General features: G+C 40.8%; 1 pseudogene; it reads right to left on the minus strand.

Annotated features, from left to right (window-relative positions):
• Nucleotides 1–1885: 1885 nt before the first annotated feature.
• LOC102930425 lies at nucleotides 1886–3235 on the minus strand (annotated as a pseudogene).
• Nucleotides 3236–18053: the final 14818 nt, after the last annotated feature.

Here is an 18053-nt window from a genome sequence, read left to right on the forward strand (position 1 = left end):
TGAGGCTCCCACAATTCCTAGGGAAGACTGGGGCCAGTTTGGCCCCTACCATGGGAAAAGCCTTGGGTTTCTCTAAGCTTTTAATGTTATGCCAGGAAGGGAAATAATTGGAGTCAAGTGGTACACTCCAATCACATCCTTCCCCCTAACTGTATACTTCTATCAGCACATAGAAAGAGAAAACAATGAACTGTACAACACTGCCTTTATGGTATAACTTACTGATAGAGTAAAAATGGAGTACTGAGTGCAAGTGAAATCAAAAGCTTTTTCTTTATTGCAGCATAAACCCTTAATTTGCCACAATATTCAAATGTGTACAAGCATATGAAAATAGATTTAATTAGCTACCCTGATTTCAGATTGCTGGAAATCATCAAAATACAACACCAAAAACCAAAACTCAAGATTTATCAGAGCGGTGTACTTTCAACAGAGCCGTCCCTACCCATACACAAAGTACGCAGCTGCGTAGGGGGCACCAAATTTGGGGCACCAAATTTCCTGGTGTCCTGCGCAGCTGCGTGCTGCTCCAGCCCCTGCCCTGCCTCTTCCCCATGGCTCCCACCCCTGGTCTACCCCAGCCCCAGCTCTTCCCACCCCTGCTCTACCCTGCCCCCACTCCACCCCTTCCCCTGCTCTGCCCCAGCCCCGCCTCTTCCCACCCCAGCTCTGCCCCACCCCCACTCCACCTCTTCCCCAAAGCCCCCGCCCTGCTCCGCCCCCACCCCTTCCCCTCCCCAGCCCGCCTCTTCCCACCCCTGTTCCACCCCAGCCCCACCGCCACTCCCCTGAGGACTGCAACAGGGCTGGGCCTGTACTCACTGGCGGCGGGAAGTGCAGCGATCTGGCCCCAGCCACGCCACCATTGAATGCTGGAGGGCGGTTCCCCCCTGCCTCCCAAGCCAGTCCCCCCCCCCCCCCCCCCCCGGAGGCTTGGGCCCCACGCCGCTCCCCCACGGGGGGGCTGCATAGGGCCCCAGAATAGTTAGGGATGGCCTTGACTTTCAACACTACTTTATCGTACAGAATACTGGAGAATGAGAAAGTCTGACATGGCCAAACTGTCCTCATTCCATACAACCTGCCTCCGTATCTTTAAGCCAGAACAATCTCAAACCAAGATCTATTGATACAGTGCAGCCAAGAGGATCTGAGCACCATCATTGCCAGGAGGCATTGGAGATGGATTGGCCGTGTGCTTCAGATGGAAATTGGTTCCATCATCAGAATAGCATTAAGATGGACACCTGAAGGCAAGCGAAAACAAGGCCACCCAAAAACAACATAGCAAAGAGCTGTGGAAGCTGAGCTGAAAAACCTGGGGCACAGCTGGGGAACCACTGACAGACTTGCCAGAAACAGAGAGAAGTGGAGGAGCTTTGTCGCTGCCCTAAACGCGAGGTGTAATGGAAACATGATGATGATGACTATTTCAAATTGCTATTATGATACAAAGTATTTGTTCTACATGTTCAACAAAAAATATTATTAGTGAACAACTGGAGAAAGTAACATTGCAAATAATACAATTTACCTGAAGGTTCCAGGAGTCATTTAACTCCCCATCAAGCAGGCAAACTTCACAGTCCCTTTAACCACACCAGTGAGACTAACAGTATAGAACACATGAGAAACCTTGTACTAATTGTGTTTAATGTAACAATTTAATTAAAAAGAAGCCAAATGAAAGTGCTTAATTTAATTGGAGGAAGAAACACCTCTAACCCACAGACATCCTTTCAAAGTGTCTACTGTTAAGTATCCTATGTTCTATTTTCTAATTCAATCTAGCATTGACACACCTGAGCGCTTTGCTTTTGTTTCTATGCAGTTCATTAAACTTAGGAAATTGAAAATTTTAAGCAGTTTTGATGCTTCATTTTCATAAGTCCCTATGTGCATAGAAAGCAACACCTTGATCCAGTTTTGACCATATTAATATTTTCTGTAAATAGTTTCCAGGTAGCCTCATCTCAGGGAACCACATTCTTCCACAGTGTTTGGAGATTTCTGAATGAATTTGATCCAGGTTTTAATCATTATCTGGAATTAGTACTTCCTCCATAATAGAAAGCAAGGTAAGCCTGGCTCCATGCATCTTTACATACTCAATAAAATTTCTGCAGATAACCTCACATTCACCAAGTCCCATGGCTGTTAGGTTCTTACAGCATTCAGCAATGCAAATGAGTTCATCATTCAGTGGCTGAAGTCCATTAGCACACACCACACACCACCAATTTGATCAACCCGGGGCAATTCATTCCAGTGTGACCTGGCATGGCTTTGCTTACTGCATGACCAAGTAAAGGTGTGTGACAGGAGTTTTCCTCTGTATAAAAAGAAGTAGATAACAATATTGACTTTAGGGGAGTGCTTAACAAATGCATCCCAACTTTGCTTTTTAATTGTATGAATTATTTAATTTGTCCTGGATTTTCACTCACAACATCTATGCAAGATGTTCAAGGTTAACGTGTTTCTCATATGAGGGGTCCAGCAGCAGTTCATCACTTACTTTGTAATAATTCCAAGCCAGTTGCCTAAGGCCATGACACTGGTCATCAGCACAAAGAATTCCAGCAGGTGACACACAAGGACAGCTGCTCATTTTTAGCAGTTTTAGAGTATCATTATTATTAGAAACAAGAACAGATCATCAACTGTGTGTCAGTTTTGATGGATGATAATACCTTGGAGTTTACAAAAACTACTGTCAGTGCTGATGCAAAATGGGCCTTGGAGACATTTATAAAACTTGGCTTCACTGCTGAAATCAAACCTAATGTCCTGATGGAACAATTCACCAATTGAGAAAGGATGTCACAGGCAGCTTCTGCAGACTCAGTTCTACTATCAACCTTGAAGCTGACATACTGCAGATGATCAGCATGTCTCTTGATAATTTGCTGAATGAGATCAGGGTGAGTGGACTCTAAATAAGAAGTAGCTGGTTGGTTAAGCTCAAATTCAAACTTCCTCCACAAGTGAGGGATATGAAAAACTTCATTCCACCCTTGGCAAACAGAAGATGCCCATGCTCGATTTACTAAAGCAGGTACTGAAAAATATGTAAAACTAGATGGTGTGGCAGGGTTCCCCAGTTCATCAAGATTTGCAGGCAAGACTTGCCAAATGTTGATCGGTAGAAACAAATTTTCTGCTTTTTTGTTTTTTGTGGTGTTTGTAGAACTGGGTTCTCAACTTTAACAGTCCACCCAATTCTCTTCATTCTGAGAGCAAACAATTTCAGGTACTAGAGAGGTGTGATGTAATTAAGCTACGAAGCTTTCTGTACGTTTTCAAGTACAGTAGATCACTGAGCATGCATGGGTTACATTATTAAATCAAAAGTTGGGAGTTTTTCGTTTGCAGAACTCCCTGATATCCTGGGAGACTTGGTTAGTCTGCCCCTCACCCTAAAGGGCCCCTGATGGGGTGTCCATAAATCATTTCTCCTCTGCACTTCTTTCTCAGGGGCCTGGTCTCTACAGCTGCAAGGAGAGGGGAAGCTCTGGGTTTAAGGCTGGGGTCAGTTACTGGTCTGCTGAGCTTCCTGAAGTGCTGCCTCAGATCTGCTGTTATTTTTTTTTTTTTTTTTGTGAGGGGAAGGGATGATGATTTTCACCCCTGCTTCCCTGGCTGCTTTCCTCAGCTGGTGGGGGTGAGGGTGGTCACAAGTGCTCCTTCCCAGTCCTTCCATATCTCCTTGCCATTCCTGAGGGGGGGATGTTTCTCCTCCCCCAGACACTTTCAGGTTCCTTTTTTTGTGGGAGAAAGGAGCCTGCTGACTTCCTGCTGTCTCCCCTCTTTGCTGTGTATGTCGGCAGGTTCCTCTCAATACTGCCACAGATGTTTTTGGGTTGGAATAGGAAGGCATAGGTTTGCCTTTCTCCTCTCTCCTGGTCTGTTAGGGCTACTGCTGTTTGAGGGAGCTGCAGCCACTGCTGCAGTATCAGCTGTCGCCTCCTCCATTACCATGTACAAGTCTCCCCGCAAACAAGGGGAGGGCTAGTCAGGGGTCCCTAAATTTCAAAGCAGCGAAGATATAATTTGTCTATTCATTTTTTTATGAAAACTGGATTGTCTGGGATATATGAGTGACTCCATACTTTGGAGAGATTTATGACTGCTTCTTATGATTGGCTAAATTACATGCATATTTTAATTAACTGCTTAGTGTGTACGTGTGAGCAACTACCTTCAGGTGGATAGAATCAGAGCTGCTCATCTGTGGGTCATAGGTACATACAGAGATTCTCCCTTCGCTAGAGAGGCTGGTTCTTTCTGTTATAGGTGGGCCTGAGTTCTCAAAAATGCTTGGGAAAAAGAATAGATTTATCTAAATTTATTGGCTTAATTTTTTATTACTATATATTTTTTCCTTTTCCTTCTTCCTTTTTCTTTTTAAAATGGCTGAAATCCTGTATTATTTTCCTATCATTTTTGAACATTTTTAAAAATAGAAAAACAAATCAAAATGAAAAATCAGCCACTCTCAAACCCTGAAAAATGATAACAATTTTGAATTTTCTCATTACATTGTTTTCGCCCTCTTTGGACCAGCTATAGTAACAAAATGGTCAAAATATGCACTGTATATAACAATATTCCCAGATGAAAGAAGGGCCTGAATGAACCCCATATCTATCTGTTCATTTATTTCAACACCAGTTAAGTAGATCATCTGACCTAGATGAGTTGAATAGGCTTTTTTTCATAATGGAGGTATGATAAAAGGACAGGGATATGAGGATTCTTTTCATTCGAAAAATAGGAGATAAAGGGGGAACATAAAAGAAGAACATAAAACTCCAAAGAGTATAAAAAGAGAATGCCTCAGAGCTATTCAATGAGATGGTAGACTTGTGAACAACACGTCACACACTGAAGCTTCAAAAGGGCTGGCCATAAGGGAAATTTAGAAAAAAATCTTACAGAGTGTGTAACTACTGTGTGGAGAGAACTAATAAAATCAGCAATGGAGACGTATTCTTAATATTCTGATTGCACGTACATCCACGTAGCTCCATTATGGGCCAGATCCACAGCAGATGTAAACAACAGAGGTGGCTGGGAATTTTTTGATTAACTGCTTTTAAATTAGAAAATGCTGATTACTCAAAAACAAAACTTTTTGTCGGAAAGGGCCAGTTTCAACATATTTCTCTACTCAATTGTTTTAAACAAAGTTTTGATATTGAAATTAAAAATTCTGTTTTTCTGGTTTGGAATAACTTTGTGCTTAAATATATATGGTAGTTATAGTTTTTAAAAAGGTTGAAATAAAAGCAAACATTTTGATTAACCGCTACAAAATCTGGATTTTCAGTTCACAACAAAATTTGAGATTTTGATTTTTCATTCCAATTCAGGAGGGGAAACATTTTCAAAATCTCAAAAAGTCACAGGATGGGAAAAAGTATTTCCTGCCCAGCTCAAGGGGGCATAGCTTAATTGACTTCAATGGAGACGTGCGGGCCGCCACTACCCACAGCTCCCATTGGCTGGGAACGGCAAACCGTGGCCACTGAGAGCTGTGGGGGCCATGCCTGTAGCTGGTCAACATAAACAAAATGTCTCATGGCCCACCAGGATTACCCTGATGGATTGCGTGCCTAAGGTTGCCAACCCCTGTGTTAAGCTATCAGCTCAGCTTCTGCAATATAGTTTAACTACTCAACATTCGAACCTGATCTCTACCAACTTGGATTGAGAAGCCTGGACCATCGAATTCATTGGGCATGCGAGAGACAAGGCTGGTCCTCTATCTCCCATTACCAGGTCTCCAAGGAAGGGTGTTAGTATACTAGTTTAAGTAGCCGGTTAGAAAAGGGATGTTACCACCTGGGACCATAGAACTGTACTACTTCTTTGTGACTCTGTGGTTTATAGCTTTGATTATTCTTTCATTTATTTTAATAAAGATCTTGAAATTCTGGTATTGTCCTCAGTATGAGTGTCCTTGCCACACATCCCAAGAGTCTGCACAAGACATTGAACTCCCTAATTCTGTAGCCTGAATTTGGGACAAGAACCTAATTATCTTCTGGTCAGATAGTTGGCGAGCCGTAATAAACTAGCCCTATAAATCCAGGTCAATAGACCCCAGCATGTCTTGGCTATGACCATGGCATCCCAGATGCACTTTCCAGTTTCCATGACTGCCAGAATTCTCATAGCTCCTTGTGGCAATGTTTACCTTCCCAAACTTCTCAACAAACCAACCAACTCTGAGATATTCAGATGTACCCTAATATTGAGATATTTGAATTTATTCAAGTCCTCTTGATACCCAGGCACACCTCAGTGAAGGAGGCTCCTCAGAGTAAACTCTGCCTTCCAGGGGGTGTGATTTTTATCTGCTACTATGAATTGGTTTGGCTTCTGCTAGAGCTAGGGCCTGTCTTCCCATTATTTTTTTCCTCACAGGTAGTAGCATGGGTCACAAACACTAGTTTCCAAACTCCCCTTGCCAGAAGTTTGTCCATCTGTTCGTGATGTCCCTATGTAATGGTTGCTGGCACATTTTTTATTCTGGAGGTTTTTTTTTTTAATGTTGTCCATTATATATGTGCAATATTTGAATCCAGTCTGCATCACATCAGTGAAGATTTTTTAAATAGCGTTGCAAGGCAAAAGCTCCTTATTTTTACATTAAAAAGCATTTCAAATTTATTTTATGAGCAAGAAAAAAAAAAGCAGGCCCCATTCACCTCTTACCTATTTTAGCTCATAGTTTGTTAAATAAGGGAAGATTTACGTCAAAATACTTCTAGCAGGAGCTGAGTGTGTGAGCTGCACTGTATACGTCAATTAAAGCAAGCCATTCAACACTTCCTACTGGAGTAACAGTGAATCATCCCAAAGCACATTGCTCATACACCCTCGGACTACAATACTGCTGACGGAAGCAGTCTCTTTACCACAAAAAATTGTTCTTTTTTTATAGTAATAAATCCGATAATCAAGAGCAGGCACCCTTGCTGTCACTTTAATGTGTGAGGGGTACTGAATGAGTTCACTGCATTCCTTGCATTCATTTTTGCTCATCTTCTTAGAAAATTAGTCTCTAAAATCCCCAAAGGCAAAAATCTGCCCTCAGCATGCCAATGTAAAACCGGAATAACTCCATTAAAATCAATGGTGTTGCTCTGGCTCTCCACCTCTGTAAGAGCAGTTGTTGTTTTTTAATAGCTCAGTGTTCAACAAAAATTAGCAAATGGCACCCGTAACTGCTTTATATATTTACCATATGCTATACTAGAGCTTTCTCCACAGATCTTACAGCAACCTTCAGGAAAGATCTAAGTAAATAAGAATATATAGGATAGGAGATCTTGAGTTGAGCTGGGCATCAAACATAATCTGAATGTTGAAGACATGCTGCTATCTAGTGGCAAAAACAGGTAGTTTTTAAAAACACTTCATGACTTTTCAATTATTGTAATATTGTAGCTGTTTTCATGTATTCATACTCTACAGTACATTTATATGTTCATGGACATGATTCCGCTTGAACTCTGATGTCAGTCTGGGATAGTCACTGGAGATAATTCTGTGTGTGAGATTGGACTCAGACCTTGTATCTAAGATCATTAATTTTTTGGAATACCAATTAACCCTTACTGTGCACATTTTTATTAGTTGCTGCATCACCTTTTTATAAAATAAGGCCAAATGTAGGAAAACCAAAAGGCTAATGTATAGCAAATGAGTGCAATTAGAAATGGATGCTGATGTAGTTCTAGGATCACAGAAGTCTGGCTCTACTGTTATAGAGTGCGGAGAACCCGCAGCTGAACCAGCACTCTGGTCCCTTTAACTCCAGTTAGTTCCCTTGAAGAGAGCCTGATTGAGGAAAGGAGTGGCTAATTACTAGATCAGACTGGCTGAGGAGAGCTATAGAGCTAATTAGCCCATTGCCTGGGAGAGTAGAAAAGAACACAGGACAGAAGAAAAGGAGAGAGAAAAAGGTTAGCAGTGCAAGAGTAAGGAAGATCTCTGGGTGGAAAGATTTTTCCCCACACCTCCCCTCCTGTGGAAGAAGGGGTTGTGAGGCTGAATTACACTGTAAATAGCATTGTTGCACTAGTATGTAAAGTTAGTACTGTGGAGTGCAGCACTATAAATAGACTGCATAGTGATACCTACAAACCGGAGAAAGAAAAGGAGTACTCGTGGCACCTTAGAGACTAACAAATTTATTTGATCATAAGCTTTCGTGAGCTACAGCTCACTTCATCAGATGCATTCAGTGGAAAATACAGTGGGGAGATTTATATACATGGAGAACATGAAACAACGGGTGTTACCATGCACACTGTAATGAGAGTGATCAGGTAAGGTGAGCTATTACCAGCAGGAGGGCGGGGGGAAAAAACCTTTTGTAGTGATGAATGGCCCACCTTGATTATCACTACAAAAGGTTTTTTCCCCCCCCCCCGCTCTCCTGCTGGTAATAGCTCACCTTACCTGATCACTCTCGTTACAGTGTGTATGGTAACACCCATTATTTCATGTTTTCTATGTATATAAATCTCCCCACTGTATTTTCCACTGAATGCATCCGATGAAGTGAGCTGTAGCTCACGAAAGCTTATGCTCAAATAAATTTGTTAGTCTCTAAGGTGCCACAAGTACTCCTTTTCTTTTTGTGGATACAGACTAACACGGCTGCTACTCTGAAACCTACAAACTGGAGGTGTCTGAGTAATTTGTAGGCGAAAACAGGAGCTGGGGATCATGCCCGGTTACATCTACCCACCACAAAAAATAAATTAAAATAGTACCTGTTAGTCAATTCCACTAATTTTGCAAGTTAATAAAGGAATCACAGAAAGTTTTGTATCATGTTGTGGTTTTTACTGACATTTTGAAAGTTTTATTAAATTTTGAGAGGGGGTATGTGTAAAATTTTTTTTTTTCATTTTTTTCCCCAGGACACTGGCAGAGAAGGTGGTTAGAAATATGGATTTTACCACTGGTAATTTACTAATTCAATACAGAGTGATAGGAAGGTTAAGGAGAAGCATATAAACCACTGATGTATGTGTCCATCCTCTATCTTCTTATCAGATAAGATTGTTTCTGGTCAGTCTATGACTAACAGGACCATGTGCCTCTGTTGAAACCCCAAACTGTCTGAACCAAAAAGCTTCAGTGAACTCAAGTGGATTTCACTGAATATGGCCTGCAGAGGCTTTAGATTTGTTGTGCAGATGACTCACGGTACAAGGCACCCACAGAAAGCCTGTCTTAACTGTCTCTCAGTAACTGTAAATGCATTTATTAACATCAGTTGCTTAATTTTTTTGATGTCTAATTTACAAAATCAACCAACCAAAAATTCATAATGAGCTATACTTAACACAAGCTGTTTAATTCTAAAGTTGCACTAGTGTCTTTAAGGGCAAAAAAACATGATAGGTCCACAAAAACTATTCTGGGCCCCATGATCAAAGTAGTCACATAAACTCTAAGTTCAAATTCCACATTTGCATACAAAGATGGGCAGTGAGACATGCAAGACCCGGTTGTGCACCTACATGATGAATCCATTTCCAAGCACAATTTGGTCTCTTTTGAAAACTGGAGTCTGTGGACCAAATTCTCTGGTGTAACATCACTGAAGTCAATGTCAGTACATCAAGGATGAATTTTGCACTGTATAATCACCACGGCTATCACTGATTCCATATGATTTAAGTTACGAATAGTCCCAGAAGTTTCTTATTTTCATTGCTCATTTTTGGCTTTCAAAATTAGCCAACAGCAAAGCAGAGGCTGACACTGAAAACAAAACACAATGTGATCTTTGTTGTGACAGTTTGGGGAACTAGTGGTTTCCCCAGGAACTGAAATTGGGGAGCGGGGGGGAGGTGTTTGAATTTACAGGGTGGGGTGTCAGGGCTGATGAGGGGTGAGACTGTGAGGGTTAAGGTGGGCTGTATGGCACCATAGTAAAAACTGAAAAATATTTCATGACCATTTTATTAGCTTTAACTCATGTTTTAAAATCATCACACAAATTAAAGTTGGCTACTCAAGCCTTCTGTGAAGCACTACATCTACATCCTTCTTGGTTTCTTGTTATAATTTTGCACAACTTTCTTAATGAACTTCTTGAATGCAATGCGTTCATCTTTGGTGGCTTCTCGTGTGTCCGGTACTTCCATTCCTTCAATTGATATGCGCATTAGTTCATTCACATGATCAGGCAGAAGGCGACTTCTTTCAGAACACAAAATTATATTCAATGATGAAAAAGAACGCTCAACTGTAGCTGTTGTGACTGGGAGTAGCAAGAGATGAATTCCTACTTCTTTCATCCCAGAAAACATAGCACAAAGATCGGGTCGAGCCACTAGTGATGATAAAAAAGAAGTTGAAGTCAAATCTTCTTTCATTCATCGTATGATACACCACTCTGTGTTCAAAGTCTCTATTCTGTCCTGATCATATGGCAGCCCCATTGCTGGTAGTGTCTCACTCCACTCAACTGTCGGTGTTTTATAGGACAGGCATCTGTAAAAGCTACGTGGACAGGCATCTGTAAAAGCTACGTAGAGGTTGAGTAGAATCTAGAAGTTGCTGTTGTAGATCTTTAAGAATCAAGTCTGTGTACTTCTTCAGTTGTCTTAAACACTTCTTGTCCTCTTCACTTAAGGATTAGATATAAATGCGTTCATTAGTCAACTTCTGGACTGAAGTCTTTGCTTCTTCCAGTACTTTTTCAATGGATAGCTCTCTGATTGATCCAAATGTAGCTTCTATTGCTGGACAAAGATCTACTGTTGTAGCAGATGCCTGGATGGCATTATTTAATGACCCAAATTTCAACAGTAGACCTATGAGAGAGAGAGAGAGAATGGCAATAGTCTTCTCTGAACATAGTAGCAAAAGTAATCCACCAGCCTCACTACTTAGATCCATCCCATCTTGGTAGATACTTTCCAAAGCCAGTAATAATGGCTGGAGTAATTTTAAGACAACAGTCAAGGATTGCTCATGAGAAAGCCAGTGGGTTTTCCCAGGTTGGACTAATTTGAACTTCAGTCCCATTGTATCTTCTGTATTTTCCAAGATATTCAGTCTTTTTGTACTCTTGCTGAAAAAAGAATATAATGAAGACATTAAATTTACAGCCTTTTTAATGTATTTTGAACATTCTGCAGCTCGTACTAGTGCTAGTTGGAGTAGATGGCCTCTGCAGTGTGTACAGGATAGATTAGGTTTACACTTTTATCTTTTATCCACCATGTCTTCCAGAGAAGTTTGAAGCTCCATCAAATGCACAAGCAGCCATCTGTTTGGGGTCCAACTGACAAGCATTTAACTCTTCTAAGATGTGGGTTGTCACAGATGCAGCCAATGGGTCTTCTATAACTTGAACATCTAGAAATGCATCTACTGGCCTACCACTGACATCAAGATAACGTACACAATGACTTAATACTTGATGCCCATTTGCATTGGTGCATTCATCAGCCATGTATGCAAATTTTTTGAATGTGGTGAGAGAGTTCTTCACTTTTTCAACTGTTGAGTCTTTCACTGTTGAACCGCATGCTTCTAGCCAGTTAGTTGAGTTTCTTGCAGAAAGATAGCGAGCATTTGCTGGTCTTGTTCGGAACCAGTGTTCAGCTTCTGGATGAAAAGTGACAATGCACTTAACATTTGCCTCCAGTTTGTAGTGTGTGGTATCTCCTGCCTAAATAGAAAGTAGGATGCCACAGCCATGTTTGTTCGCATGAGCTGTGTTGTGTCCCCAGCATTCTTAACAGCCTCATTAAGTACTTCTAAAATTGGCTTTGACAGTGACTGGCTTATAAGGCTTTCTGCATGTTGATGCACTCCAGAGGCCTGGTGTTCTGCTGCCTTTTCACGTAGTTTGTCAGCACTGGCTTTGCTGATCGGTCTGACAAATCCAGCTCCTCCACTTTTACCAATTAGAGCATTGGGAAGCTTTCCTTCTTCGTAAGCTTTTTTGCAAGAGGTGCACGAGTAGCCATCTTTTGTAACTTCAATAAATGGGAACACTTTGACCGACAAACATCGGGAACTGCCTTTAGGTTTGGAGACACTGTTTCTTCAGTAGGTAGCTGTATTTGTGCTTTGGGCTGGTTGGCTGTAGATACACCACTTGAACCTTCAGCTGACATGTTGATATATTCTTGGTTCTTGATGTGTTCTTCACCTTGGTTAGTTTTTGAGGCCTTTGAATGGAAAAATTGTTGGATTGTTTTTTGTCTTTTCATTTTCACTTTGACCTGCAACATATAAAAGAGATATGAATAAAGTAAATGTTTTGTTAGGATAATGCAAATTTAACATAAGGATAATGCTAAATACACCAAAACACATAACGGGTCTAGATTTCTTAAAAAATATAAATTTTAAAAAAAATGCCATCATGGGATAAGAGAGAAGTCCTCTCATGGATCAGTAACTGGTTAAAAGATGGGAAACAAAGGGTAGGAATAAATTATCAGTTTTCAGAATGGAGAGAGATAAATAGTGGTATTCCTGAGGGGTTGGTACTGGGACGAGTACTGTTCAATATATTCATAAATGATCTGGAAAAATGGGTAAACAGTGAGGTGGCAAAATTTGCAGATGATACAAAACTATTCAAGATAGTTAAGTCCAAAGCAAACTGTGAAGAGTTACAAAGGGATCTCACAAAACTGGGTGACTGGGAAAACAAAATGGCAGATGAAATTCAATGTTGATAAAAAAGTAATGCACATTGGAAAACATAATCTCAACTATACATACAAAATGATAGGGTCTAAATTAGCTGTTAACACTCAAGAAAGAGATGTTGGAGTCATTGTGGATGGGTCTCTAAAAATATCCACTCAATGTGCAGTGGCAGTCAACAAACCAAACAGAATGTTGGGAATCATTAAGAAAAAGGATAGATAATAAGACAGAAAATATCATATTGCTTCTATATAAATCCATGGTACGTGCACACCTTGAATATTGTGTGCAGATCTGGTCACCCCATCCCAAAAAAGGTATATTGGAATTGGAAAAGGTACAGAGATTGGAACTAAAATGATTAGGGGTATGAAACAGGAGGAGAGATTAAAATGTCTGGGAATTTTCATCTTAGAAAAGAGACGACTAAGGGGGGATATGATAGAGGTCTATAAAATCTTGACTGGTGTGAAGAAAGTGGATAAGGAAATGTTATTTAATCCTTCACATAACACAAGAACTAGCAGTCACCCAATGAAATTAATAGGCAGCATGTTTTAAAAAAACAAAAGGAAGTACTTCTTCACACAACATAAAGTCAACCCATGGAATTCTTTGCCAGGGGATGCTGTGAAGACCAAAACTATAACAGGATTAAAAAAAGAACTAGATAAATTCCTGGAGAATAGGTCCATCAGTGGCTATTAGCGAGGATGGGGAAGGATGCAACACCATGCTCTGAGTGTCCCTTGCTGTTTGCCAGAAGCTGGGAATGGGCAACAGGAGATGGATCACTTGATGATTACCTGTTCTGCTCATTCCCTCTGAAGCACCTGGCCCTGACCACTGTCGGAAGACAGGATACTGGGCTATATGGACCATTGGTCTGACCCAGTCTGGCCATTCTTATGTAAAAATTAATTATAATAATAAAAATGTTTATTACAGAAACTCCCCAACATAATGACCTCTCAAGATAGCAACGATGTGAGATAACAACCTTGGCAAATAAAGCATTTTAAAAATCTTGGCCTACTAGGAAACATATGTGTATAAGTTTCCATTCCCAATCACAAATCTAGCATTCTGGAGCAAAGTCACTAAAATATAGTGATAAACAAACAAATGTTTATTTAACGTCCCCCTCACTTTTCCCTCCACCACACCCCACTCACCGCTGTTGTCCTTGGTCAGTGGAGACTCAGAGTTCAGAGCTGCTTTCATGTGAGTTCACCTGCCAAGTGGGGGGCAAGAAGGCACCTTGCTTGTTCCTCCAGCTGCTCACTGTTTGCTCTGGCCATTGTTGTTCGTTGTGCCACTGTTCACTCCATCACTGTGTTGCCAATGGCCCTTCGCCATCACCTTCTGCTGCCACCTGCCACTGTGACCTCTGAGAGTTGGTCTCTTGAGGTTCCACCCAGCTCTCAGTGATTTCAGCTGAGCTCTCAGTGGGGGAACCTTGCTGCTAGTGTAGACTGGGCCGTCTCTTCCACAGAAACACTGTCCCACAGCAGGTCTAAGCTCTTAGACCTGATTATCAGTGATTTCAGCTGTAGTGATCACTTAACAAAACGAAAAACTATCTATGGAGCCTAATCAGCTCTGTTTTAAACAGTGGAGAGGGGCAGGTCAAATAGTACTTGTGACTCAGACAGACCATCAAGCAAAACACCTGTCCCCACCCTCTCTGTTGATGCCTTCAATCAACACAGGCTAAGTACAGTTCTACTGCCCTTTACCCATACAATAAGAACAACAACATTTCATCCTCCCCTCCTCCCCCCCCCCGCCCCCGGATTCAAGTGATTTGTAACCCAACCCCAGTCAAAATCTATCACTTGGGCAACACAGCTCTGTTTGCTGGATACCTAGGTAGATTAGGTGTCAATGTAAATACAATCTGGATCCTGAAGCCTTCCCCCCTGCAGCCCCCAGCTCATCGCTAGCTGTCAGGGAGAGCTCATTTAGACTTTACTTACAAATCATAATTTGAAATTATTAGGTTGGCCAACATTACCGAAATGAATGCACTGACATTGCCATAAAAAACAACAGCTGTATAAGGAACCTAGTCTATGTTTTCTATGTAGTCTATGTAGTCTACTTTTCAAATCTATTATACTTTTTCAGATACACGTGTTTTATCGTACACTGTATATGCTTTTAAAGTGTGTATTAATGTTTCAATTTCAATTCAAATTTCCAAACAGTCACTAAACTGGCATGTAACTAGTTCACAAAACTGAGCGGGGGCCTGGGGGGGGGGGGTGTTGGGGAAATTCAGGGGGGGTGTAGGGAAATCACTGGCTGGTTCGAACAAAACATTTTCATTGATTATCCTAACCGTCCTCCCATCCTTGTTTCCCTTGGGGTTGGTGTGTTCCTGTTTCATCCCCCAGTATTGTATTTATGCCATCCCTTTATGTTTAGGGGGCATCTGCATCTTCTGGAATGTGCATGCATGAATGCCCTGTGCCTAGTACTTCTTGGGAATGCCTATTTTTGCAATACTAGCCCTGTTCTTACCAAGTTCACATTCCGAACAGTGACTCTGCAGGCAGGCATGTTTTGTAAAAGGGCCTGACTTCTGCTCATAGCCTGACTCTTGCTAACTTTGCTTTATACTAGCAGGCCTGACTACGTTTTAGTTCAGGCCTTAGGCTTCATACCAGGGCCCTTATACCAGGCCTCATATCTCAGGCTCTCTTTCTACTACAGCACACCATGCAAAATAGTTCTCTGAAACGGAAGTCAATACTTCTGCATGGTGAGTCCCTCTTGTTGGAGAGGGAACACAGAGGCCTGGTGATGTATTTAACCCTTCATATTTTACATACTGAAATATAGTATCCTGTCGGTGTTTTTTTAATTAATATTGTGATTTCATAAATACATTCAAGAATATCTCATAGCAGTGGTTCTCATTCTTTCCAGACTACTGTACCCCTTTCAGGAGTCTGATTCATCGTGCGTACCCCCAAGTTTCACCTCACTTAAAAACTACTTGTTTACAAAATCAGACAGAAAAATACAAGTGTCACAACACATTATTACTGAAAAATTGCTTACTTTTACATTTAACTTATAATTATAAAATAAATCAATTGGAATATAAATATGGTACTTAAATTTCAGTGTATAGTGTATAAACAAGTCATTGTCTGTATGAAATCTTAGTTTGCACTGACTTTGCTAGTGCTTTTTATGTAGCCTATTGTAGAAGTAGGCACATATCTAGATGAGTTGATGCACCCCCAGAAGACCTTTGAGTACCTTCAGGGGTACACGTACCCCTGGTTGAGAACCACTGTCTCCTAGAATAGTACTACTTTTGCTGCCAATCTTGTCCATAGTATTGAGTACATGTAGCTCGTGGTTCCTTCTGTTAAAAATCAGGCTGCTACATTTTAGCGGCACATCAATACCACTGTCCACAACATTTATTGAGCCCCAGATTCAGACGATAAAATATCTTTTTGACTGATATGATGGCCTTTGCTGATATGTAGGCTACATTGAACAATCCAATAAAATCTTCATATCATCAACAACATATCACAGGCAAAGAACAACTTGCTCTTTGTTGGTGAAGCTTGTTGTTTCAGCTACCATAACTGTATGCCACTTTCCAGAAATTTTCTCAAATGTCCCTCACTATTTTCAGAGCCATGATTTCCATTGTCTCATTCTGAATAGCTGAATTTATGAATTTGTCTTGACTCTTTTAAAGCCACGTTGAAATATCAGGATCATATTCTCCTGCAAACAAAGCAGTTGAATAAAGTTGTAGACCGCCTCTTGCGGAGGGATAAGCCTTAATATTGATGTTAACATTTGTAATTTATTCTTGTAATGCCAGCTTATTACAAACATGCCAGCACCTTCATTGAATTTTAAGAGATACTTACAATTATTTTCAAACACATTATGCTAGGAGAATATGATAGCTCACGTGCTTATGAAATGAAATATTCCAGCTAATTAAGGAAATTACTAGGAGATCTCTTGCTTTTTGTCAACCAGGGACAGACCAAAAGTGTCAAAGAATTACACCACTTTAGCCGTAAAACCTCCAAGTGAAATGCAGCTTTAGAACTTCTCTTTGTTGGAACATTCTATGCTATTTGCTTTTATACTATGTTTTGAAAGATGTATAAGTGTTAGTGTCACAGCATGACTCCAGCCCTTGAAGAAGGAAGAGGTCAGTGCACCTGTGACTGGTCAGCTGACCCCAACTGGGCTTAAAAGAGGGCACCTGGGCCCTAGAGGGGAAAGAATGGCAGATGAGGACTGCCAGAGACCGGGAGAAGTTCCCTGAAGGAAGCGGTAATGGGTTGTAAATCTAGAAACCATTCAGTCAAAAGACAAACAGAGGAAAAATAAGTGTCTTATCAAAAAAAGGACACATGCCTCTTGTATAAGAAAGAAAGAGACGATAGTTTGCAATTAAAAACTCCTGCCAAATATTTTATGCAAAGGATGAATCACAAAAGCTGACTGTCATAAGGTGTCACTGCCAACAGCACCCTCCACCATCAGGTCAAGGCACAAATGGCACTCCTGCCTCAGTTTCCCTCCTTCGTCATAGCACCTTGGAACCCTAATCATGGACCAGGATCCCATTACGGTAGGTGCTGTACAAACACAGAACTAAGAGCTTTCAGTCTATCTGTAAGACAAGAAACAACAGATGGATACAGTCAGAGGAGTACAAGGAAAACATGAGACAGTGTTGGACAGCATGGTAGGCCGTGGTCTCATCACCCCAGCAGCCTAACCTGTATTTGAGAAAGAAACCTCATTGTATAAAAAAAAAAATGTAAGGATGCTCTCTACTTAGTTTATACCTCCCTATTATACACATCCCTATTATCACTTCCCTTTGATCCTAAGTTATAAAAGTAGCCTCTTACCCCTCTTTGCAAACAGCAAAACCTTAAAGCCACACAAGGATACCTAGAGATATCCTTATTGAAACTGGTGTCTTTTATAAATACTCTAAAGTCTTTATTCCTTAAATGTTAAAGGGCAACATTTATGGTTGGAAAATGTTTTACAGAAGACCTTTCTTGCTTCTTATTGATGGTTTTGCTTAAAGGTGAAAACCTTTCTTGTCCCTTAAAGGCTTAAAAAGACCTAAGCTTTTCTTGAGATGTGTAGGTACGAATATTTTGTAACTAAATGTAAGTCTTCACATAATAGCTTCCTGATGACATTGTTATAAGAATAGTAAGATGTTTTATGTACATATGTAGCAGTCATTTGATGCTTTAACTGGTTAGTATGTAAGAAGCCATTTCAGTATAAAATATGGATATTAACTGGGAATTAATTAGTTTATC

Source organism: Chelonia mydas, chromosome 1 (genome assembly GCF_015237465.2).
Source record: "Chelonia mydas isolate rCheMyd1 chromosome 1, rCheMyd1.pri.v2, whole genome shotgun sequence".
In the NCBI taxonomy this organism is placed as follows: domain Eukaryota; kingdom Metazoa; phylum Chordata; order Testudines; family Cheloniidae; genus Chelonia; species Chelonia mydas.